Consider the following 26,895-nt stretch of genomic DNA (forward strand, 5'->3'; position numbering starts at 1 on the left):
CCACGCACATATGGTCACCTTATCTTTGACAAAGGAGGCAAGAATATACAGTGGAGAAAAGACAGCCTCTTCAATAGGTGGTGCTGGGAAACCTGGACAGGTACATGTAAAAGTATGAAATTAGAAAACTCCCTAACACCATACACAAAAATAAACTCAAAATGGAGTAAAGACCTAAATGTAATGCCAGACACTATCAAACTCTTAGAGGAAAAAATAGGCAGGACACTTTATGACATAAATCACAGCAAGATCCTTTTTGACCCGTCTCCTAGAGAAATGGAAATAAAAACAAAAATAAACAAATGGGACCTAATGAAACTTCAAAGCTTTTGCACAGCAAAGGAAACCATAAACAAGACCAAAAGACAACCCTCAGAATGGGAGAAAATATTTGCAAATGAAGCAACTGACAAAGTATTAATTTCCAAAATTTACAAGCAGCTCATGCAGCTCAATAACAAAAAAACAAACAACCCAATCCAAAAATGGGCAGAAGACCTAAATCGACATTTCTCCAAAGAAGATATACAGATTGCCAACAAACACATGAAAGAATGCTCAACATCATTAATCATTAGAGAAATGCAAATCGAAACTACACTGAGGGCTTCCCTGGTGGCGCAGTGGTTGAGAGTCCGCCTGCCGATGCAGGGGACACAGGTTCGTGCCCTGGTCCAGGAATATCCCACATGCCGTGGAATGGCTAGGCCTGTGAGCTATGGCCGCTGAGCCTGCGCGTCCGGAGCCTGTGCTCCGCAACGGGAGAGGCCACAACAGTGAGAGACCCGCATACCACAGAACAAAACAAAACAAAACAGAAAACAACTACAATGAGATATCATCTCACACAAGTCAGAATGGCCATCATCAAAAAATCTAGAAAGAATAAATGCTGGAGAGGGTGTGGAGAAGAGGGAACACTCTTGCACTGTTGGTGGGAATGTAAATTGATACAGCCACTATGGAGAATAGTATGGAGGTTTCTTAAAAAACTAAAAATAGAAATACCATGTGACCCAGCAATCCCACTAGTGGGCATATACCCTGAGAAAACCATAATTCAAAAAGAGTCATGTACCAAAACGTTCATTGCAGCTCTAGTTACAATAGCCGAGACATGGAAGCAACCTAAGTGTCTATAGACAGATAAATGGATAAAGATGATGTGGCACATATTTAGAATGGAATATTACTCAGCCATACAAGAAATGGAATTGAACTATTTGTAGTGAGGTGTATGGACCTAGAGTCTGTCATACAGAGTGAAGTAATTCGGAAAGAGAAAAAGAAATACCGTATGCTAACAAATATATACGGAATCTAAAAAAAAAAAGGTTCTGATGAACCTAGGGGCAGGACAGGAATAAGGATGCAAAGGTAGACAATGGAGTTGAGGACACGGAAGGGGGAAGGGTAAGCTGGGACGAAGTGAGAGAGTAGCATTGACATATATACAGTACGGAATGTAAAAGAGATAGCTAGTGGGAAGCAGCTGCATAGCACAGGGAGATTAGCTCGGTGCTTTGTGACCACCTAGAGGGGTGGGATAGGGAGGGTGGGAGGGAGACAGAAGAATGAGGGGATATGGGGATATATGTATATATATAGCAGATTCACTTTGTTATACAGCAGAAACTAACACAACATTGTAAAGCAATTACGCTCCAATAAAGATGTTAAAATAAATAAATAAAAAATCACAAGGTTACTATGAAGCTTAGATGAGAAATTATATATAAAATTTACTGCATAAAGATGGCTTACAGTAGATGTTTCATAAGCATAGTCTATATTCTGTTTCCATTTCCGTTTTCCTCCATAAGGAAGGCTATTGGACGTTACCGTATTAAAGCTTGTTAAACAAGGTTACATTTGATTCAATGAGTGATGGAAGAGAAAACTGGAGGGTAACAAGTTCTGAAATGAATGAAAAATAATGATTTATAGACGGTAATTGATAAAGCTACTCTTTCAAGAAGAATGAGAGGGTAATGGGATGTAGAACAAAGGAACAATAGTGTGAAGGAGAATCGGGGTGAAGGAAAAATGTTTGTGGGTGGTGGTGGTTGTTTTTTTAGGATGGAGGTTTGAGTGTGCCTATAACAAGGAAAGAAAGGGACTTCGAGGAGGAATATAAAAATGAGAAAGAGTAATAATACAGAAAATACCTTCAGGAAATAGAATATAAGAGCAGCATTGATCAAAGTTACAGTAGTTATAAAAACAAATTGCCAAATGAAGACAAACCCCTTATAGGCAGTTCAAGCCGGGTCTTCGGAGACCTGGGCTCACTTGAATCTAGCATTTCAATAGACAGTTACTCTTAGCCAGCGGTACCAAGGACTCCAGTGTTCAGGGCTGAGGAGTACTGTAGGAGCCTCCTACCTGCAGCTGCCTCTCCCTAATGCCTGAAATGGCAATTACTCATTAATATGTCAAGGGATTAACAGCTATGTAGCCTATTAAGATCCTATCTGTGGGCAGTACAGACTTCAGTTTGAAAGCTCCGTCATTTATTATGTGTATAAGCTTGGGAAAGTTTTTAGATTTCTCTAAGCCTTAGATTCCTTTATTTTCTGGCCGTGCCACGCAGCTTGTAGGATCTTAGTTCCCCGACCAGGGATTGATCCCTGGCGCTCAGCAGTGAAAGTGCGGAGTCCTAGCAACTGGACTGCCAGGGAATTCCCAAGCCTCAGTTTCTCAAACTCTAAGAATAACGTTTCCTACGTAACAGAATTGAAGATAATGTACACTAAGTAATTAATAGTGATTAGCATACAGAAAATAATGTTCCTTGTGGGGTGTTAGAGTACTGTAATTTGCCTATTTGCTTACTTTTGAATAATTTTTTCTTATCTTTTCATAAAACTTTGACCCCATCTAATATAACATGCTTACAGAGACTTGAGCTGAAATCTCTATTACTGATGTTATCCTAGGGTGGTCAGATGAAGAGACTATCCCAGGATTCTGAATGTGGCTTGAGCCAATAGAACTGCGACATTCCCCCAAAGAAGCCTAGGCCTTTTGGGACACAGACGTGTGTGACTCAAAAACTATCCATGGTATCCAGCTTCAAGAAGAGAAAAGAAGAAACATTTTCTTTTAAATTTTCAAACGCTGAGGACCTTATCTTCGGGAACCTTCCCTAAGACTTCGGCATCTATTTACCTATTTTCTTCAGGTTTAAATCAATATGGTCCTTTGCCAAGGATGGCAAATTATTATACCAACAAAAGCACAAAATACAGAAATGCTGAGGTCAAAAGAATTCTCATTCTCCAATTTCATGTATGGATGTTATTATCGTAATTATCAGTATTTAAGAAGTATTGTATTTAGCCAGTAGTTTTGAGTAGACCAATCCATTAAGAATACATTTTTCATGTAACACTCTTAGAACGTCTAAGACTTAATTTATAAATGTCCCAGTTTTTGTATTGCCATTCTTTAATCCTGAGTTCATATCCTACTGGAAAAGGCAGAATCTAACATGGAATCCCTATCTGTAGGTAATTAAATTGAATAGTAAAGACTATTTGGAATGGCCTAAAGTAATAGGGCAAAGGGAGGGGTTAGCAAAGTCCAAATAGAATGAATATTTGATTCAGTAGAGGAACGCTTCTCAAACTTTCACGTGCCTATAGGTCAGCTGGAGATCTTTTTAAAATGCAGATTCTGATTCAGTAGACCTAAGGGTGGGGTCTGAGGTTTTGCATCTCTAACAAACTTCCAGGATCGAGGACACTACTGACCCCCACCACACTCAAGTAGTGAGGAAGAATCTAGAATTCGGTAATGAGTAGGGAGGGAGCCTGCCATGTGCCCCCTAACTCAGCATCACAGAAAACATCTGAAAACTCAACCACCAGCCACCTGCCTTTTGGAGTCCTTCATCTTCTAACACAACAGCTCTCTGACATTTTGATGCTAAAAACTGACTTATCCACAAGCAGAGGCATAAACTCTGGAAACATTTCTTTATCTAGAAACCTGATGGACATTGATCAAGTAACTAGAGAAGAACCGTAACAAGGTGACATCATCTGTTGAGGTGAAAGAGCAAAAACAAGACCAGATACCTAACCAACTGCCTTTATCAGAACTACGCCATTCCATACACCTGAAAGCAATATAGTGTTATGCGTCATTTATATCTCAATAATAAACAATTGGGCCATTCCATCACATACGCCAATGGTGATTCCCAAGATAGATCCTTTGGGAAAATGATAGCAAATCTTTCTATCGAAAGTTTTTTCTGATGGGCCAATCAGTGTGAAATAGTTACTCTCCACTTTCTCTAGTATAAAACAAATTCAGATTCACATTTGATTTCAATAGATTTTAATTCAATAATAAGCAATTATTTTAGAAGGAAGCACATGAGAAAAATACTTGAATATATGAAAACATTAAAGAGGTGGTATGCCCTAATTGCTTGTAGAATTATTTGCTTTGCTGAACACAGCACAAGAATTATAGTGGAAATCAATGCTCTGGTTTACCTCTTTTTAAGAGTGTCTATTTTTATTAGAATATTTCCTTTTCTAAAAGCAGTCACCATCTTTAAGCAATGAAGACAGGCTAGCTGTACCCAAGCGCTTTCAACTGTGGTCAGAGGGAGCACACATCCTCTAATGACCTCAGGAAAGATTATCAAAGATGTACTGTGAATGAAGATGTTTACTCAGCAGTGAGCTAGCACACATATTTAGGCGTTTTATTTTTAACAGCCAAAAAGAATGTCAGAAGCCTCATTTCCTGGTCGGATAATAAGCATCCTGCCCTAAGCATGGATGAGCACACAGCACATCATCTCAAATGTAGCATGAGTGATGGCTGTAAGTATGACAGCTGACACCTTCACTAAACAATTATTCTTGGAAACAAGGCAATCTATACACTCAGAGAGGAAGACTTTGCTAGCTGGGTGTTTACATCTATATCTGCCACCTAGGGAGAATAACAGCCTTATTTCAGAACAAGTTGTATAAGTAGAGATACATCTTAAATTTTACAATGGAAGGGCCAATGCTTTTGTTTCGTTCAGTCATTTGTTTTCTGAGTACCTTAATGTAAAATGACTCTTGAAAGGCTTTTGCAAATTATCTTCTTGAACTGTACCCATCCTCTGGGATAAAGAGTTGTTGCAATTGCTTCAGAAATGGAAGTCTTGATTTATATTTCACAGGTGCTGTATTTTTGAAGGCGCAGCAGCACAGTGGGACCTACGTCCACTTGTCTTCGTTCCCCTGATAAGGAGCAAAGCATCATGGGGGAGAGGCAGGCTCAGGCTCTCACTGAGAAGCCAGAGTTCAGGCTCCTTGTGAGAGCCATTCACCCTGTCACCAACACGATGCCTCACTTAAACTTCCCAGACAAAAACAGATATTCACTTGAGCTGGAAAAGCAGGGGGATGGAGAAGTGTAGAGCTACAAGTTTAAATATTTCAGCTCTGTCTGTGAAAATAACTCCCTGTGTGTAGGTAACCTTGGCCAGGTTAATTCACTTAAGCTGCAAAGAGTTGCTCCACCTTTCCTGTCAATCAAACGAACAACTACTGTTTAAAATAGTGATGAACACGAAGACAATGCATCAAATTAACTTGAAGTGGCTATGACATCAGGCTGCGCCACCACTGATGATATTCGGATAGGAAACAAAATACTGGATTAAAAGCACGATTGCCTTTTAAAAAAAAAAGTGGTAAATTTTGAAACATATAACCAATTTTAATTAATAATGCTTTATTATATCAATTAGCTTTTTCTAGGATGTAGCTATTAAATTAAACCTCACAGTTGGACAATTACCTTTTCTTCATTACTCTCCAATTGTTTCATAGGGATTGCTATCTTCCCTAGATTATAAACTAGATTATAAACTCCTCAAGGGCAGCAATATGTCTTTTTTGTTCACGATTTAGGGTTAATCACAAGATCTCTGTGCTACCCACGAGCTCCACATGAATAGAGAGATGGGGAAGGATTCCACTCCACCCTCCAAGTGCAGTAAGGGAATAAAATGTGCTCTTGTGCCACCATCTCCCTAAGGACTCTATTCCTTATTGCTTATTGTGGCACAGCTGGATTAAACTAGAAGTTGAATGGGGATTTGGGGACAATGGAGAAGGTGAGGACATTTTGTACCCTTGTCTCACCTTATGGGTTTCGGTCCCGGTGTTTCGGCACCAACTCATTTGTCCTACTGCTCCTAGCTCTGAGATCTGACTGCAGTAAGTTTTACCTTCCCTGGAGTTTAAATTTCTACTCCTTTGTTTGAATAAAATTGAAGTATCTCTGCACAGTGATTCTTGGTACAGCCATCTATTCTGTAATTATAATACCACTAATAATTACTATTTACTGAGCATGTATTAAATAATTAGTTCTTTAAGTAGATTATCTAATTAAATCTACTCGAAAACACTGTGTGGCAGCTATTATTAGTCCCAAGACAGAGATAAGGAAATCGAAGCCCAGAGATCTTATCTAACTTCATATATCTGCTAAGTGAAGGAGGAAGTATTTGAAACTGGGTCTGACTACAAAATAAGCCATCTCTATGTTTGTCAGATTGTATGGCTACTGAATAAACTCCGCACAGTGAGGTAGGGAAATCAATGGAGCAGTCATTTGTTCCAGGGACAGCTAAAATACCACTATAAAAAATTTTGCCCATATATACAGGGAGAAAAAAGGCTCATAGCAACACTCTATGTAATAACCAAAAAGAAAAGAAAAGAAAAGATAAAGAAAAAGGATAAAAGAGAAGCAACCCAAAGATCAACCATAAACAAATAAGTAGATTATGGTATAGCCATGGGATAGAATATTATATAACAGTGAAAATAGTGAAATACAACTACAGGTAACAATGTGACTGAATCTCAGGGATTAAAGATTAAACAAAAAAGCTATTGCAGAAAAATACATGGCATGCGATTCCACTTATAAAGCTCTTTGACACGCAAGACTAAACAATACAACAAGGGAATAGGAACACAAAATTCATGTCAGGACAGGGATGGGCTGTTAAGACAGAAGTGGAAAGAAGAGATCTTAGAAGGACTCTCATAAGATGGCAAAGTTAAATAAAGTGTTCTTCTTAAACTTGGTAGTGGGGGTCCAGGGAACACTGCATAGTTATACTTTAAATTTTTTGTGTTTTTTTTAAATTATAGCAAAATATATATAGTACAAAATTGACTATTTTAACAATGTTTAAAATGTACAGTTCAGTGTCATTAAACATATTCATATTGTTATGGAACTGTTATCACTAGATAACATTAATTATTCTTTTTGTCTAGTAACATTAGATTAAAAGAGCTTGTAGCAATAGCTGGTGATACTTATATAATCTTCATATCTTTGGTAAATTCTAAACAACTCATGATTGTAAGAAATGTCTCTCATTTTGTAGTGAGAAATCTGGCTTTTGTTGCTGAGAAAAGTACATTGAGTTAGTCTTGGGGTAATTAATATAATACGTGGAGAAAGGTTAAGATGTTTGATCTGAAATAAATAAAAAGCAGCAACATATTTTCAATGGGATCTGAAGGTTCAAGGATACCTTGAGTTTAAGGAGTTCTATCTACTACATGTTGGGTTGATTGTAAAGCAAATTTTAAGTCAGATAGTTTTTACTATTGCATTAATTAAATTCCATCTCTCTTTCTAATTATTATATAGCCCAGTAGTTTTTTAAAAGAAAGTATGACAGCTGCATCTGTACACTTTCCAAATATGCAGCAGTTAGAAATGGCAAGTAACTGTTTTATAATGTTTTCCATAATGCCAACTGTCCATGGGTTATGAGAAGAGCAAGCATAAATAGCAGGTAGGAAGCCCAATGGAGTTATATCCTATCTTCCATCAGCTCACACTTTTGAGCACTATTGATCTCAGGTTTTTCTCCAATGCTGGCATTTCAGACCCAAGTTTAGCAATTTCTTGCTGCAGTTGTTCATTTGTTCCCTGTGCCTGCTGCAGCATGACTTGATCATTGTTTAAATGCATTTGTAATTTCAGAAACTGAGGGAAGAAAAAGAAAAAAAAAGGAGTGGGGCTGTTTTAGGCAATAATGCTCTGTTTTATAATAAAAGAAGCCATTGAACGCTGATTATGTAACAAATCCATCAAGGCTGCAAATTACACCAGAGAATGAAGCATGATGGGAATTTTTAAGTCAGATATAATTTCTTTTCTGCCTGCAGTTCTTTGTTAAAAAGCAATATATTAACTCATTAAAAAAAATCTGGAAAGACTTCAAAAAAAGTAGCTTAATCTGCTACATTTTATGACATTTTATAGCCAATTCATGTTTTAACAAGTTCATTCACTTAATCATTACAATAGATTATCTGATACATTTCTCTTTAATAAACTAGATTTTTCCTCATGAAGTATATAGCTTGTTTAGATTTTTTAAAAGCTCAGTTTCTTTATAGGATAATTCCATAAATATTCACAATGTACAATTTTGTGTTACACATTTTTATAAAGGGTCTAGCCAACAATGCACCATGAATAATAATGATGATACACTTTGCTGGTTCTTCTTCTTTAGGATTTTAATTAAAAGTAAGCATATGGCACTTAGAAGGCAGCATACAGATGATTTGTAAGGAATGACATGGCAAAGTAAACTAAAATTGTAAATAATTGTTTCATCGTCCAAATACCTGAGTTTCACTGAATTCTGAGAGGCAGGGTCCAGTGGAATCCCTTGGATGATATAGCCAGATTTCTGTTTTCTTAGTTGTCAACTGTAAATGAAAATATCATCAACTAACTATATTGCAGAAAGAAATGAAACACCAGGTGGACAATCTAAACCTAATTATAATTTGTTGGGAGCATTCACTTAAGCATTTTCTGGAAATTCATATGTAGGGATGCACATAGACCCAATTTGATAATGCTGCACACAGTGCTGATTCATTAAATTTCTATAAATCTCTGAAATAGTTTCTTTTAAAAAGTAACTTGTGTATATGGGTGCCTATGTAATACACACACACATATGCATTACAATAAACTTTATGCGCATATATGTCTCTCCTCCACCCCACCCCACCCCACCCATGCTCTAGGTACCTTCTCGGTCAGTGAGATCTAGCCAACACACTGTACTGTAACATATTCCTGGCTAAAAAGCATTAATCCCCCATATTGCAAAGGTCCTCTGCCAAACAGTACTCTACCTCATTTTCCTGAGTTGAGTGAGTTCTAAAACATGTATTGTTTACTACGCTATGGCTGTTCTTTCTACTATTTATTGTGTGTTATGGTGAACAGTTTTGACCCATAACATCTGACGAAAGTCGAAAAGTATGCAAGCAACACTTACACCTAAAAAAGGTGGTAAGGAGATAAGCAGACCACAATGTGTCTTCAAGAAAATGACTTAGGAATCAGAGAATAAATATCATGAAGCACTTACTTATATTTGAAAGCCCTTTGACCTTCATAAACATCATAAACATCACTGAAAGCTGGAGGACTGACCAGCAAAGAGAGACTGTCCGTGTTGACTGTCTGGAGAGCATCTCCTTAAGGCTGTCCTCCAATGAACCCACATAGAAATGATCCTACCGTTTTTGGGAATACATCCTCTGAATTAAACCAGGTGTGCCATATCCAAAAGTTTCTGGAAACATGGTCTCTTTTGGAAAGTAATTTAAAAGATACAGCTTTTTGATGGGACAAAGGGTGTTAAAGAAACTGGCTGATTCACAAGAGATGCATCACCAAGTGAAGAGAGGGACCACATCTGGTGAAAGTAACAAGAGTAAAAAGGGTGAAAGTATGTCAAGAGAGAGAAAACAAATGATAAGCTGATATAAATTTAAATCTCATGCCTAACCTGGCACACTTAAGGCAAAACAGAAGTCACTCCGGCAGAAGACAGTGAGTATCAGTGCATAAAGGTTAAGCTTGCTCAACCAACAGTGCCCGGCACATTTTTACATATATAGTAAGTGGTTAGTGAATGAATCCACAAAGAGCCTACATGACCCAAGTAAAATTAGCCTCTAACTAGAGAGGTCAGTCTTGTTTTCCAGATAGTAGGCAAAATATTACAAAAATTGCACCAGCAGGAAGAACCCACAGCAAGTAAACACTTTACCTCTTTTTGATATTAAAAAATAAAGATAACTCTAAACTATATATTTAATCACAAGACAAGGAGATTTCTTACACCTACTTACTCAGGACAAAACTTTATGAAAAACCATAAAGGGTCCTTTTTACATCTTTCTTTCCAACTTCTTAAACCTCCCAATTCATCCCACCCCACCCCACCCCACCCCAGCTTTCCGCGCTTGGTGTCCATACGTTTGTTCTCTACATCTGTGTCTCAATTTCTGCCCTGCAAACCGGTTCATATGTACCAATTTTATAGATTCCACATATATGCATTAATATATCTGTTTTTCTCTTTCTGACTTACTTCACTCTGTATAACAGTCTCTAGGTCCATCCACATCTCTACAAATGACCCAATTTCGTTCCTTTTTATGGCTGAGTAGTATTCCATTGTATATATGTACTACATCTTCTTTATGCATTCATCTGTCGATGGGCATTTAGGTTGCTTCCATGTCTTGGCTATTGTAAATAGTGCTGCAATGAACATTGGGGTGTACGTGTCATTTTGAATTATGGTTTTCTCAGGGTATATGTCCAGTAGTGGGATTGCTGAGTCATATGGTAGTTCTATTTTTAGTTTTTTAAGGAACCTCCATACTGTTCTCCATAGTGGCTGTATCAATTTACATTCCCACCAACAGTGCAAGAGGGTGCCCTTTTCTCCACACCTCTCCAGCAACTGATGTTTGTAGATTTTCTGATGATACCCACTCTAACCGGTGTCAGGTGATACCTCATTGTAGTTTTGATTTGCATTTCTCTAATGATTATGATGTTGAGCATCTTTTCATGTGCCTCTTGGCCATCTGTATGTCTTCTTTGGAGAAATGTCTATTTAGGTCTTGTGCCCATCTTTTGATTGGGTTGTTTGTTTTTTTAATATTGAGCTGCATGGACTGTTTATATATTTTGGAGAATAATCCTTTGTCCGTTGATTTGTTTGCAAATATTTTCTCCTACTCCAGCATTGTCTTTTCCTCTTGTTTATAGTTTCCTTTGCTGTGCAAAAGCTTTTAAGTTTCATTAGGTCCCATTTGTTTATTTTTTTTATTTCCATTACTCGAGGAGGTGGGTCAAAAAAGATCTTGCTGTGATTTATTTCAAAGAGTGTTCTTCCTATGTTTTCCTCTAAGAGTTTTATAGTGTCTGATCTTACATCTAGGTGTTTAACCTATTTTGAGATTATTTTTGTGTATGGTGTTAGGGAGTGTTCTAATTTCATTCTTTTACAAGTAGCTGTCCAGTTTCCCCAGCACCACTTATTGAAGAGACTGTCTTTTCTCCATTGTACATCCTTGCCTCCTTTGTAGTAGATTAGGAGACCATAGGTGCATGGGTTTATCTCTGGGCTTTCTATCCTATTCCATTGATCTATATTTCCGTTTTCGTGCCAGTACCATATTGTCTTCATTACTGTAGCTTTGTAGTATAGTCTGAAGTTAGGGAGTCTGATTCCTCCAGCTCCGTTTTTATCCCTCAAGACTGCTTTGGCTATTTGGGGTCTTTTGTGTCTCCATACAAATTTTAAGATTTTTTGTTCTAGTTCTGTAAAAAATGTCATTGGTAATTTGATAGGGATTGCATTGAATCTGTAGATTGCTTTGGGTAGTAGAGTCATTTTCACAGTATTGATCCTGCCAATCCAAGGACATGGTATATCTCATAATCTGTGTCATCTTTCATTTCTTTCATCAGTGCCTTATAGTTTTCTGAGTACATGTTTTTTACCTACTTAGGTAGGTTTATTCCTAGGTATTTTCTTCTTTTTGCTGCAATGGTGAATGGGATTATTTCCTTAATTTCTCTTTCTGATATTTTGTTGTTTGTGCATAGGAATGCAAGAGATTTCTGTGCATTATTTTGTAGCCTGCAACTTTACTTTACTAAATTCATTCTTTAGCTCTAGTAGTTTTCTGGTGGCATCTTTAGGATTCTCTATGTATAGTGTCATGTCATCTGCAAACAGTGACAGTTTTACTTCTTCTTTTCCAATTTGTATTTCTTTTTCTTCTGTGATTGCTGTGGCTAGGACTTCCAAAACTATATTGAATAATAGTGGTGAGAGTGGACATCTTTGTCTTCTTCCTGATCTTAGAGAAAATGCTTTCAAGTTTTCACCATTGAGAATGATATTTGCTGTGGGTTTGTCATATACGGCCTTTATTATGTTGAAGTAGGTTCCCTCTATGCCCACTCTCTGGAGAGGTTTTATCATAAATGGGTGTTGAAATTTGCCAAAAGCTTTTTCTGCATCTATTAAAATGATCATATGGTTTTTATTCTTCCGTTTGTTAATACAGTGTAGTGTATCACACTGACTGAATTGCACATATTGAAGAATCCTTGAATCCCTGGGATAAATCTCACTTGTTCATGGTGTATGATCCTTTTAATGTGTTGTTGGATTCTGTTTGCATTTTGTTGAGGTTTTTGCATCCATATTCATCAGTGACATTGGTCTGTAATTTTCTTTTTTTATAGTATTTTGTCTGGTTTTGGTATCCGGGTGATGGTGGCCTCATAGAATGAGTTTGGGAGTGTTCCTTCCTCTGCAACTTTTTGGAAGAGTGTGATAAGGATGGGTGTTAGCTCTTCTCTAAATGTTTGATAGAATTCACCTGTGTAGCCAACTGGTCCTGGACTTTGGTTTGTTGGAAGATTTTTAATCACAGTTTCAATTCATTACATCTGATTGCTCTGTTCATATTTTCTATTTCTTCCAGGTTCAGTCTTGGAAGCTTATACCTTTCTAAGAATTTGTCCATTTCTTCCAGATTGTCCATTTTATTGGCATGGAGTTGCTTGTAGTAGTCTCTTAGGATGCTTTGTATTTCTGCAGTGTCTGTTGTAACTTCTCCTTTTTCATTTCTAATTTTATTGATTTGAGTCCTTTCCCTCTTTTTCTTGATGAGTCTGGCTAAAGGTTTATCAATTTTGTTTATCTTCTCCAAGAACCAGATTTTACTTTTATTGATCTTTGCTATTGTTTTCTTTGTTTCTATTTCATTAATATCTGCTCTGATCTTTATGATTTCTTTCCTTCTGCTAACTTTGGGTTTTGTTTGTTCTTCTTTCTCTAGCTCCTTTAGGTGTAAGGTTAGATTTTTTATTTGAGATTTTTCTTGTTTCTTGAGGTAGGCCTGTATTGCTATAAACTTTCCTCTTAGAACTGCTTTTGCTGCATCCCATAGGTTTTGGATCATTGTGCTTTCACTGTCATTTGTCTCTAGGTATTTTTTGATTTCCTCTTTGATTTCTTCAATGATGTCTTGGTTATTTAGTAATGTATTGTTTAGTTTCCATGTGTTTGTATTTTTTATGTTTTTTCCCTGTAATTGATTTCTAATCTCATAGCCTTGTGGTCAGAAAACATGCTTGATATGATTTCAATTTTCTTAAATTTACCAAGTCTTCATTTGTGACCTAAGATGTGATCTACCCTGGAGGATGTTCCGTGTGCACTTGAGGTGAAAGTGTAATCTTCTGTTTTCAGACGGTATGTCCTATACATGTCAGTTAAATCTATCTTGCCTATTGTGTCAATTAAAGCTTGTGTTTCCTTATTAATTTTCTGTTTGGATGATCTGTCCATTGGTGTAAGTGAGGTGTTAAAATCCCCTGCTATTACTGTGCTACTGTCAATTTCCTCTTTTATATCTGTTAGCATTTGCCTTTTGTATTGAGGTGCTTCTATGTTGGTTGCATATATATTTATAATTGTTACATCTTCTTCTTGGATGAATCCCTTGGTCATTATGTAGTGTCCTACTTTGTCTCTTGTAACATTCTTTATTTTAAAGTCTATTTTATCTGATATGAGTATTGCTACTCCAGCTTTGATTTCCATTTGCACAGAATATCTTTTTCCATTCCCTCACTTTCAGTCTGTATGTGTCCCTAGGTCTGAAGTGGGGCTCTTGTAGGCAGCACATAGATGGGTCTTGTTTTTGTATCCATTCAGTGAGCCTGTGTCTTTTGGTTGGAGCATTTAATCCAGTCACCTTTAAGGTAATTATAGATATGTATGTTCCTATTATAATTTTCTTAATTCTTATGGGTTTGTTTTCGTAGGTCCTTTTCTCCTCTTGTGTTTCCCACTCAAAGAAGTTCCTTTAGCATTTGTTGTAGAGCTGGTTTGGTGGTCCTGAATTCTCTTGGCTTTTGCTTGTCTGTAAAGCTTTTGATTTCCCTGTCGAATCTGAATGAGATCCTTGCCGGGTAGAGTAATCTCGTTTGTAGGTTCTTTCCTTTCATCACTTTAAATATATCATGCCACTCCTTTCTGGCTTGTAGAGTTTCTGCTGAGAAATCAGCTGTTAACCTTATGGGGATTCCCTTGTATTCCCTTTGTTCCCTTGTTGGTTTTAATAATTTTTCTTTGTCTTTAATTTTTGTCAGTTGGATGACTATGTGTCTCGGTGTGTTTCTCCTTGGGTTTATCCTGTCTGGGACTCTCTGCACTTCCTGGACTTGGGTGGCTATTTCCTTTCCCATGTTAGGGAAGTTTTCGACTGTAATCTCTTCAGATATTTTCTCTGGTCCTTTCTCTCTCTCTTCTCCTTCTGGGACCACTATAATGCAAATGTTGCTGCATCTAATGTTGTCCCAGAGGTCTCTTGGGCTGTCTTCATTTCTTTTCATTCTTTTTTCTTTATTCTGTTCTGTGTCAGGGATTTCCACCATTCTGTCTTCTAGGTCACTTACCCATTCTTCTACCTCAGTTATTCTGCTATTGATTCCTTGTAGTGTATTTTTCATTTCAATTATTGTATCGTCCATCTTTTTTTGTTTGCTCTTTAATTCTTCTAGGTCTTTGTTAAACATTTCTTGCATCTTCTCCATCTTTGCCTCCATTCTTTTTCTGAGGTCCTGGATCTTCTTCACTATCATTACTCTGAATTCTTTTTCTGGTGGGTTGCCTATCTCCACTTCCTTTAGCTGTTTTTCTGGAGTTTTATCTTGTTCCTTCATCTGATACATAGTGTTCTGTCTTTTCATTTTGTCTATCTTTCTGTGAATGTGGTTTTCATTCCACAGGCTGCAGGACTGTAGTTCTTCTTGTTTCTGCTGTCTGCCCTCTGGTGGATAAGGCTTTCTAAGAGGCTTGTGCAAACTTCCTGATGGGAGGGACTGGTGGCGGTAGAGCTGGGTGTTGCTCTGGTGGGCAGAGCTCAGTAAAACTTTAATCCCCTTGCCCGCTGATGGGTGGGGCTGAGTTCCCTCCCCGTTGGTGGTTTGGCCTGAGGTAACCCATCACTGGAGTCTGTAGGCTCTTTGGCAGGGCTAATGGCAGACTCCCAGAGTGTTCACGCCAAGGATTACTTCCCAGACCTTCTGCTGCCAGTGTCCTTGTCTCTGTGGTGAGCCACAACCTCCCCCCACCTCTGGAGGAGACCCTCCAACACTAGCATGTAGGCCTGGTTCAGTCTCCTTTGGGGTCACTGCTCCTTCCCCCTGGGTCCTGATGTGCACACTGCTTTGTGTGTGCCTTCCAAGGGTGGAGTCTCCATTTCCCCCAGTCCTGTCAAAGTCCTGCAATCCAATCCCACTTGCTTACAAAGTCTGATTCTCTGGGAATTCCTCCTCCTTTTGCCAGCCCTCCAGGTTGGGAAGCCTGATATGCGGCTAAGAATCTTCACTCCAGTCGGTGGACTCCTGTGGTATAGTTGTTCTCCAGTTTGTAGGTCGCCCATCCAGCGGTTATGGGATTTGATTTACTTGTGATTCTGCCCCTCCTACCATCTCATTGCAGCTTCTCCTTCATTTTTGGATGTGGGGTATCTTTTTTGGTGAGTTCCAGTGTCTTCCTGTCAATGACTGTTCAGCACTTAGTTGTGATTCTGGTGCTCTCTCAAGAGGAAGTGAGCGCATGTCCTTCTACTCCGCCATCTTGAACCAATCTCCTTAATTTTCACACTTTCTACAAAAATTTTCCCCTTCTCATTTCTACATCTCCCGGGTTGGTGGGGAAAATATGTGAACTCTTCCACACTCCTCTGCCCTACCCTCATCTTTCCTACCCACGCATATGTTTAGTGGGAAAGAAAAGTTTTCAAAAATATATAAGAAAATCCTGGGAATTCCCTGGTGGTCCAGTGATTAGGATTCCACACTCTCACTGCCAGGGGCCTGGGTTTGATCCCTGGTCAGGGAACTAAGATCCTGCAAGCCTCATGGCACAACCAAAAAAGAAAAAAAAAAAAAAGAAAAAGAAAAGAAAAGAGAAAATTCTTTTGTTGGCAAATAAGACAGAGTGTTTAACCTCTATCAATCATTCTTCCTGCTCCTATTGAATCTTCAGAGGCATGAGGGCTGAGGTTGTGGAAGAAGAGGCAGAGGAAGTGGGAAGGACCCAGGAGAAGTGATGCATTCATTCTTTAAGCAGTGTCCAGGCTCACTGACCAAGCTGGAGGAGATACCACAGTCAGTAAGATGCAGCCCCACTCTGATGTAACTTTCATTCTAAAGGTAGAAAAGCTAACAAATAAACAAATAATAATAAAATAATTATAAAATTGGAAATGTTATGAAAGAAACTAGGGCTGAAAGATAATAATGGCTGTTGTGCATTGGGGGTGGACACCCACTTTAGGTAGAATACTCAAGGCTAAATGAGGAGTTGGCCATGTAGGAAGATGGGGAAGCACTTCCTGGGGAAAATAACCAGGACAACTGGTGCTGAGCTGGAAAGAGTGTGAGGGGCAGAAACCCCAATGACTGGTTCTGCAAAGATTGCTCTGGTTGACTTACAGAGAATAGACTGCAGGAGGCCAAAAGCAAAAGCAGAGGGCCTGTTGCAGGAGCCTTGGTAAGAGAAGTGGGCTGCTGGACTAAGACGGGGCAGAGGAGATGGACAAAAGTGAAGAGATGAGGCTTGACAATGGAGTGGGTGTCGGGATGCAAGAAAAGGGGAGAATCAACAGTGACTCTTGGGTTCCAACCTTGAACATCTAGGTGGCCACTGGTGGCATGCATTGACCCATGGGTTAAGACCAGAGACTGGGAACAGATTTGAGGGAAGAATAGAGTGACTGAAATCAAAAATTCCCTGTAATGCACTTTTTGTGGATTTACTCTGTCAGAATTGGCAATAAGCAGAAATCCACCTACAAATAACTTCATTGCTGATCCTGTTTGAGCTGTGAAATATCTGCTTTATAAAATGAAGGGATTACAAAACTAAATACTGTAATTATTCCTCTCAACCTGGTATAACAATAACCATGTGAGAACTGTAATGAGTCTCACTTAATGCACAGCACATTCTGAGCTTCTCAGAGGAAAGTACTGAATATGTGTGGAAAGCTCATTAATTTAGTATCCAGGAATGTGTCATTAGATGCAGTAGTGTTAAAAATAAGAGTAGAGGTCTAAACATAGTAGCATAGTTTCCTCTGCACAAAATACTATCTGTAACAGATTAACAAGTGACCTTGTTACTGTTCATGGATCCTGGCCTAGTTTGCGTCTGTGAGCACTGAAGCAAGTAATTTCAGAAATCTCACAATCCGGAAAAGTATCATTGCCTTATTTGAAGTAAAGTCCATTGTATTTAGGGATGAGATTCTTCCCCTTTTCTTTGACTTCTGTGCTCTTAGAGTTGAGGAGACTCCCACAGTTTACACATGGGTTTACTTAGTTCACGATCTCGACTAGAGGACAAATGATTTATTGTACAAGATTATTCACAGAAGACTAAACATGGCTCTTCCTGCCATATCAGTTGTTCCATTGCATTAATATTTCAATGTTTTACATGAATTCATGTATGGAGTAATAGTTATTGACCAAATTTCATTGTCCCCTGATGCATACATCAGCAAATCTTCAGAGGTCTGAAGTGATGCGATATATAGCCCATTCCTGAATGTCTCTAGAGAAAAGAGACTTCCCAGTTGGATCAATTCAAAAACATTAAGAGTCTGTGTACCATGTATGAGAAACTGTGTTAGGGGCCAAGGATACAGAGTTTGTGTTGCATCATGTCTCTATAAACTGCCTCAAACTCCCACTTATATTTTTTTATATCAGCTAATATTTATTGAGCGCTTAGTGTGTTCCAGTAAGTATCTTATGTAGTTTCAAGGAATAACTCAAAGACAGTTATTTTGCATACAAATGTTCTCACATAGGAATAAGATGATCAGCTTGTGCCAGTTTGTCTGGGACTGCCTCTGTGTTTTTTGTAATTGAAATGAAATTCATATAACATAAAATTAATCATTTAGAGTATACAATTCACTGACACTTAATACATTCACAGTGTTGTGCAATCACAATCCCTATCTAGTTTGAAAACATTTTCATCACCCCAAAAGAAACTCCCTCCCCCATTAAGTAGTCGCTATCTATTCTCACATCCCCCAGTCGCTGGCAACCACTAACCTGTCTTCTGTTTCTATGGATTTACCTACTCCTGACATTTCACATAAATGAAATCATGGCATAATGTTTTAGAGGTTCAATATTGTAGCAGGTATCCTTTCAATGGCCAAATAATACTGTGTTATGCGTATATCCTAAATTTGTTTATTTGTTGTCAGTGGATGGACATTGGGTGGTTTCCATCTTTTAGCTACTGTAAATAGTGCTTCTATGGACATCGTGTACAAGTATTTGAGTACCTGTTTTCAGTTCTTTGGGATATATACCCAGGAGTGTAATTGCTAGATCACATGATAATTCTGCGTTTAACTTTTTGAAGAACCACCAAACTGTTTTCCACAGTGGGTGTACCCATTTTACATTGCCACCAGCAATGTACAAGCATTCCAATTCTCCACATCCTCGCCAAGATTTGTTATTCTCAGCTTTTATGGGTTTTAGGGGTTTTTGTCTGTTTGTTTGTTTTTTTTTAAATAGTAGTAATCCTACTGAGTGTAAAGTGGTATCTCCGTGGTTTTGAGTTTCATTTCCCTAATGCCTAATGAGGTTAAGCATCTTTTCAGGTGCTTATTGGCCATTTGTCTATCTTCTTTGGAGAAATGTCTATTCAAGTGCTTTGTACATGTTTTAATTGGGTAGTCTGTCTTTTTGTTATTAAGTTATAGGAATTGTTCCTATATTCTCAATACTACCCCCTTATCAGATATATGATTTGCAAATAATTCTCCCATTGTGTAGGATGTCTCATCACTTTCTTGATAACATCCTTTGATGATCAAAAGTTCTAAATACTGGTGAAGTACAATTTATCTATTTCTCCTTTTGCTGATTTTGGTATCATATCTAAGAATGCTTTTCAAATCCAAAGTCACAAAGATTTAGGCCTATGTTTTCTTCTAAGAGTTTTATAGTTCTAACTATATTAGGTTGTTGTTTCATTTTACATTAATTTTTGTATATGGTGTGAGGTAGTGGTACAGTTTCATCCTTTTGCATGTGGATATCCAGTTATCCCAACCCCATTTGTTGAAGAGACTATTCTTTTCCCACTGGATTGTCTTGGCACCCTTGTCAGAAATCAGTTGACCATACTGTGTGGGTTTATTACTAGACTCTCATTTCTATTCCATTGGTCTACATGTCTGTCCTATGCCAAGACTCAAAGCCTCACTTCTTGAAGTAGAGGTGGGTAAGGGCAGAGAAAAGTTCATACAAAAATACACATAGATTAAAAAACACAGTTACCACCATTGAGGAGCTCACAGTCTAAATCAGGGATGCACAATTCCTTGAAATTATACAAAAGATTTTCATGAATGGACAGATCACATTTATCGATGGAGAAAGGTCCACAGTTTTCCTGAGGTTCCCAGAAGTGTGTATAACATAAACAAAAAAATAGGAATTAATTAAGATAACAGCTGTTTCAGTCCTAGGTATATATTAGAATCTCCCAGGAAGATTTTAAAAACTAATGATTCTTTGGACTCATACCTAGAGATTCTGATTCAATTGGATGCGAGTTGGGCCCATGTTATTAACATTTTTTAAAAGCTCCTAAGTAATTAAAATTTGCTGGGAGTGTTGAGGACCCCTGGTCTAAAAGGAGAGTCATCATTATATATAACAATGTAGGTTATTACATATTATATAAATAATTGCAATATAGTATGATAAATGCTAAATATGGAAATTTACAATAACTATTCTCTTTTTCCCTAAGATCTCACAAAGTATAATTGGGAAATTTCTGATATAATAGAAAGACTGAGCAAAAATTTAAGAGAACTTTTAACCCAAATCCCTGTATCTTTATTTTTCTCTGTTTCTGGAAGCTGCCACAAAATGTCTTGGTACTGAGTCAAGTTTGACTGCAACGATACGAGAAGGCCTGAGCCAGGTCCATCAGCTAAGCCCCTCCTGGGTTCCTGCACCTCAGAAACTGTAAGATTATAGATGTCTGTTGTTGCAAGTGACAAAGTTTTGGGATTGTTATGCAGCAACATACAAGAGTACAGATGGTAAATAAATATTCAAACACATTATTAAAAATAAGCACCCTTTCATAGGTGATCCCGTGTGTAGAAGAAAGACAATGGTTGGCCTTGGGCTCAGGAACCTGGGTTCTAGTTGAGTCCCATCACTTGTTCTGTGAAATGGGAATAATAATGTTTGTCTCCTTGGCCAGAACTGCATCATTTATCCACAGCTAAAGCAATTATGATTCTTCCCTTTCAGCTCAGGTTGGGGCTGTTCATGAAGTGTGTGACTGAATAGAGGAAAGTTGAAACATACACCGCATCAGGGTCTACTTGGAGAAAGGTTAAATGTTTTCGGAGTAAGCGACAGAAACCATCTCCTGCCATCACATAGTAACACAATGACCTTGAACAAATAGCCTCTCCAAACTTCCCGGAACAGAAACAGCTGAAGACCTGAGTACTTACACTGGGATAAGTAAATAAAGGAAACGAATCAATATAAAAACTAAATTTAAAAAGTGTTATATGCCAAAGAAGATATAGAAATATAATTTTGATATAGCTTCCAAAAGTATTCTGTATCTGTCATATATAATTTAGACGAGAAGCTTTGGCCATCCCTTTTGTAATCATCTATGGCAACAGTAGGAATGAACTATGATATAAATGTGACGGTAGGTACTACATATGAGATTGATAGTATCCAAACCATCTTCCAATCAGTAAAAATAAATAATATTTTTCAGAAGTTGAAAAGTTGTAATTTAGAAGCTTACTTAGGATCCTTTTGATTCCTATTCAATGAATAATATGGTACCAATAGAGAATGATTTCCTTATGCCAAGAAATAGACACAAATGAAAATGAAAGGGTGATAAAATCTTACTTTCTTCACAAACAGTGAAACAGCAGAGGAAAATTTCCTATAGACAGGAAATTGAAACTGAAAGCACACTCTAGGAGAGTTTTATCAAACACTTAAAATCTTCAGTTTCTATAGATTCCCAACTTTGATGCATAAGTTACTTGGGACCCACATTTTTTTAAACAGCATTTTTTTCTGTACTACAAATGATTTTCCATCAATCTTTTTTCCAAAGCTAGTGAAAAGTTACTAGATTTCACCATCCCTTTGTATGACCTGCATTCTACAATATGGGCAAAGAAAACAGCAATAACAATTAACACTGTATGGGCTTTATATATAGTAGTGGAAAACAGATCATCAGGATAGTATTATTTTACAACTTCTCTTAGATATTTGATAGCTCCCCACAGGCAGTGTACAACGGAAGCAAGAGTTTGTTTTAACCTTTTATAGTAGCTTCTCCCCGGGATCCTAGTTTGGACATTCAAATTAGTGTTTCATGCCTCAAGTCATATAAAATGTGGGGTGAGGAGCTGTGGGGGAAGGAATACACATAAAGTAGGGGAGACTCTTGCAAGTATCAAAATATCACGGTACTAGCTTCTGGAGGTTTTTAATTCCAAGTTCTAAATATGTTTTCTTGCTAGGCAAAACTTGAATTATATATTTGGGTTAGTTTGAGGTATCCTCTTCATTCAAGGACTACCAGGTTTCTATTATACAATATGTCCTGATTGTCTCTCACTCTAAATATAAGTATAAACATAAAGATATTTTATTTTAGTTTTAGTTGTAAGACTGCTTGAGTTAGAATCCTAGACTCACCACTCGTTACTTAACCATTTCATGCCTCATTGAAGTGGCATGCCTGTGCTTGCTTGTTTGACCTCTGTAAAATGGGGATAATAATAATATCTACCTTACACCGGAGGTTGCTGTGGGAATTAAATGAGTTCACACCTGTGAAGCACCTAGAACAATGCCAGGCACAGATATTATTCATATTTCTAAAAAAAAGAGAAAAAAAGTGAAAATGTACTGAGTATTTCCTCATCTCTCTTTTGTGCAAAAGCTGTTTTTTTACTGGATAGGCTGCTGTGGTTCCTAATCTTGGCGTGAACAGTTTATTTACCCGAACATGTGAAATTCATGGATTTATAGGGTTCTGATCCTTTCACACACAGGCCTCTGGTTTACACTTTAATTTATTATGACAATGACTCAGAATCACTGCCATCCAGCTCCCCTGGCTGCTTCTACATAATGACTTAGTTTTCTGTGTTCCAGCTCATGAGGAACAGATGTTAAAGTGAAAAAATAACACCATAACCATTTCCCTTAATTAGCACCTTTGTGAGTAAACTGAAGAAGAGTGAACCGTCCTAGAAACTAAATTACTCTCCCATCTTCAGGCGAACCTTCCAGCTCCGCGGGATGAGTCACTAGCCAGCGCAGATAACTCCTCCGCGCCTCGCGCCTCCTCTGTGAATAAATGGGGCCGTTAGTCCTTCAGCTACAAATCTGGCCATTTTTAAGAGCACTTTAATCATTTTTCATTTTTTAAAAGCTGATGTTTTCATACAGTCTTTCTTCCTTCTTTTTCCTCTTCCTCTTCGTAAACACAAAGGGAGATGACTGTGCTTTTCATGCTGTCACTGACTCAGCAATTCCTCTATTTTTTATGAGCTCCTATCAGGGGCAGCATAAAAATATTACCAAATTAAGAACTAACAAGGTAACCTCTAGGGCAAAAAAAGAAAGGGGGCTGAGGGGAGGGAGAAAACCTTGTTTTATCCCAAGAAGTTACCAGCCAAAATCAAAGATGCAAAATGATGATTTTTGTTGTTCTAACATGAAATCAAATATTCATTTGAGAACATTTTTTTCCCGGCTTAACATTCAGCACCCCCTGGTAAGATTAATTTTAATATCATGAGAGCAAGTTCCAGCAACTCAGCTACTTCATTTGCATACTATGATTTCTATATGATTCAGATTCGTATCGCTTTGAAACCCAGGAGCCCCAAATAAATGTAGCATTATCACTGAAATGCAGCACTTTTCTCTTTTTATAAAGATGAATTTATGCTTGAAATAAATTTATTCTAATCCAACTTGAAATATACAGGCACTATCACAGATTCTGAGGACTGAAGAAAACTCAAGGGGTTCTCCAGTCTAAGCCAGACCACTCTTAGGATCCATCAGGTAGAGGGGTTTTAAACCTAGTCTTATGATTCTCCAAGGAAAGAAATTTTGTTAACACCTCCCAATAACTTCTGCAGCTTTGAGCATACAGGGTGTGACTCTACAGTAACAAAACAAAACATATTTCCATAAAGCATTCTTGAAAATTTTTCATTTCTTAGTCATATTCCACAAAGGGAATCTCTCAGGTCATCAGACCAACATTTTCCTTTTTTTTTTTTTTTTTTGCGGTATGCGGGCCTCTCACTGTTGTGGCCTCTCCCGTTGCGGAGCGCAGGCTCACCGGCCATGGCTCATGGGCCCAGCTGCTCCGCGGCATGTGGGATCTTCCCGGACCGGGGCACGAACCCGCGTCCCCTGCATCGGCAGGCGGACTCTCAACCACTGCGCCACCAGGGAAGCCCCGACATTTTCCTTTTTGCATAATTTTGTACAAGTTGTTAGGATGAAATTTTTAACGAGTTCACCGTCTTTTTTTTTTAGCTTCTCTTATTTTCTCTTGCCTTTAGTGCCTTTCAACAAATGATGTAATCTTTACTAAAAATTCTTTGAGTTAAGGGATTTATTGTCAAACTGCCTTTATGATGATCTTGATCATCAGAGATCATATTGCTATCTACGATGTCCTTTGTAACAGCAACAAAAAAAGCACACACAGACACACATAGGTGACTGGTGCAAGGTCATGCATAGTCGGAATATTTTTGCTGCAGGAAAGCTAACCAAATCAATCCTTTTAGGAGTTAACGACAAATGCAAGTTTATGAACGTCTATCAGCTTTTACAGCTTATAAAATGAACATTCACTTCTCAAAAGGACTCATAAATGTTTTTGTTTCACAAAGAATGTTTATCTTCCTGACTTTCTTTCATATGCTCCTAAAGAGCAACGTGGTTTTGTTTAGTAGGTATTTATTGATACCCACTATTTACCAGACACTGTTCAAGGATGAGGATACAAAGGTGAGAAAACAAGGTCCATGCCTGGTGGAGCCTGCAGTCTTGCAGGAACCACGATTACAAAACACGTCATTTCCATACAAGTGGCAAGTGCCATGAGGAAAGCCTCTACTGGAGGATAGGAAGCCAGAGAGACGTGAAGTCAGGGAAGACTTCCTGGAAGAGTTGCTGTAACTAGCACAATTTCTAATTTAATTTTTAAGAAAACAGTCTGTATAAAAGAAAATTTAAAAATACTCCGTGTTTATGGCAGAGTATCTAGTAAGACATATATTGGAGGATGGAAGCGAGGAGGAGGCAAGATATTATCAACCTGTGTCACAGACAAAGGGAGAAGAGTTCCTCTTCAAAATGCCTAAGCAGAGTCGGTGAGCATCCACATGTCTGCTTCTGAGATTCTGACACGAATTCCGATGTGTGGGGTTTTTCCCTCACACCAAGCAATTCTCGGACACAAGCTGGGTGTCCTACAATTCAACTCATTTCTGACACTATCTACCCGGAGGTAGCATCAGATTCCACAGGTTAAACCCACAAGACTGCCCCTCCCCCGCCACACACATTTCAGATGCCAATCACAAGTCCAGGTTGTCACCTGTGCTTCAACTGACCTGCTATATATAGATTAGAGGTTTCCATCACCCCTTCCATGGGTTTAATTAATTTGCTGAAGTCGTTCACACAACTCAGAAAAACATTTTCTTAGGTTTATCAGTTTACTATAAAAGGATAAAACTCAGGAATAGCCAGATGGGAGAGATGCGTAGGGCAAGGTATGTGGGAAGGGGCACGGAGCTTCCATGCTCTCTGAGATTGCCACACCTCCAGAGAAAGGAGGTCTTGGAGGGCAAGCCAGGATCCATAGAACCCCAGATGATTGTTTCATAATAAACTTTCCTCTTCCAGTATTCGGGAATCGACTTCTAAATACTCTCAAATTTTGATGCACTAAAGAATAAGTAGGGTCGGGACTTCCCTGAAGGTCCAGTGGTTAAGACTCCACACTTCCAATGCAGGGGGTGCAAGTTCGATCCCTGGTTGGGGAACTAAGATCCCACCCACATGCTGCACAGCGCGGCCAAAAAAGAATAAGTGGGGTCTCTGGCTTTTGTGTTTGGTACTGTTTTCCTATGAGATTCTCATAGGAACATCCACCTAATGTAAGAAGCTCTGGTCAACAGATGTGATTGATTTGATTTTGGTCTCCTTAGGTGCCATGCACATGCTGTATAAGAAACTGGAGATTCTAGACAAAATAACAAAGCACACCCATATTTGGTGAAAGTTTTTAAACGCAGCAGCCGTGTCTGTGCCCACCCTTACTCTTGGACCTTTCAGTGTGCTTGGGCCTTTTCCAACTGCCAATATTTGCATCTCTGGCCTGAAGACTGAGGGCCAACCTGCCCACATACCTAACAAAATGGAAGGACCAGGAATGAACAAGCTCCGAAGCAGCCCTCAACCGTGTCCCAGCTCCCTGCCTCTCAGGCTGGGTAATTCTGAAGCTTGTGTTTATACCACTCACTAGAATTTACCAAGAGAAGTAAGCACTAGTCACTCACTTTAGTAGCTGCCTTAATAATGCACCTTTTAGGGCTTCCCTGGTGGCGCAGTGGTTAAGAATCCACCTGCTAATGCAGGGGACACGGGTTCATGCCCCGGTCTGGGAAGATCCCACATGCTGCACAGCGGCTAGGCCCGTGAGCCACAACTACTGAGCCTGCGCGTCTGGAGCCTGTGCTCCACAACGGGAGAGGCCGCGACAGTGAGAGGCCTGCGCACCGCGATGAAGAGTGGCCCCCGCATGCCGCAACTGGAGAAAGCCCTCGCACAGAAATGAAGACCCAACACAGCCAAAAATAAATATAAAATTAATTTTAAAAAATGCACCTTTTATTGGCTGCCTTCCTCTCCCTGTATTATTTCCCTGCTCCCCTATTGGTGTTTCCTGTACCGCACAAGCTGCACTCAAATACTTATCTCAGGGTCTGCTTCCAAGGGACTAAATCAAGAGGACATGACTCATTAAGTATAATGGTATCTTCATGTTCAAATAGTATTTTATAAGTACACAAAATATACAACCCAAATTGCAAAGATAAAGAAATAAAACAAGACATTTTAACAACAACTATGTTTTCTAAAACATATTAGAAAATAGACATATGTTCAATTGCCTAATTTTGGTCTCAGAAGCATAATGTGGAGTGTACATATTTGGAGGAAACCACAGTAAGGGCTGTCACCAAGGAAGGACAGGTTAGTCACCTTTCCAGGTACAAGGGCAGAGAATGGTACAGATGGAGAGAGAGGTGTCAAGTGGAAATC

At 38.6% G+C, this 26,895-nt stretch overlaps 1 protein-coding gene across 1 annotated transcript in view; it reads right to left on the minus strand.

The window, feature by feature from the left end:
• LOC309968321 (uncharacterized protein) overlaps window positions 1-26,895 on the minus strand; it is a gene marked incomplete at its 5' end in the record, with an annotated part of 168,954 nt that overhangs the window by 12,677 nt on the left and 129,382 nt on the right. The window contains one exon of the mRNA XM_082849527.1: window positions 8,694-8,777. The remainder of the gene's footprint in view (window positions 1-8,693; window positions 8,778-26,895) is intronic.

This window comes from Leucopleurus acutus (genome assembly GCF_964270905.1).
Source record: "Leucopleurus acutus genome assembly, chromosome: 11".
Taxonomy (NCBI): Eukaryota; Metazoa; Chordata; class Mammalia; order Artiodactyla; family Delphinidae; genus Leucopleurus; species Leucopleurus acutus.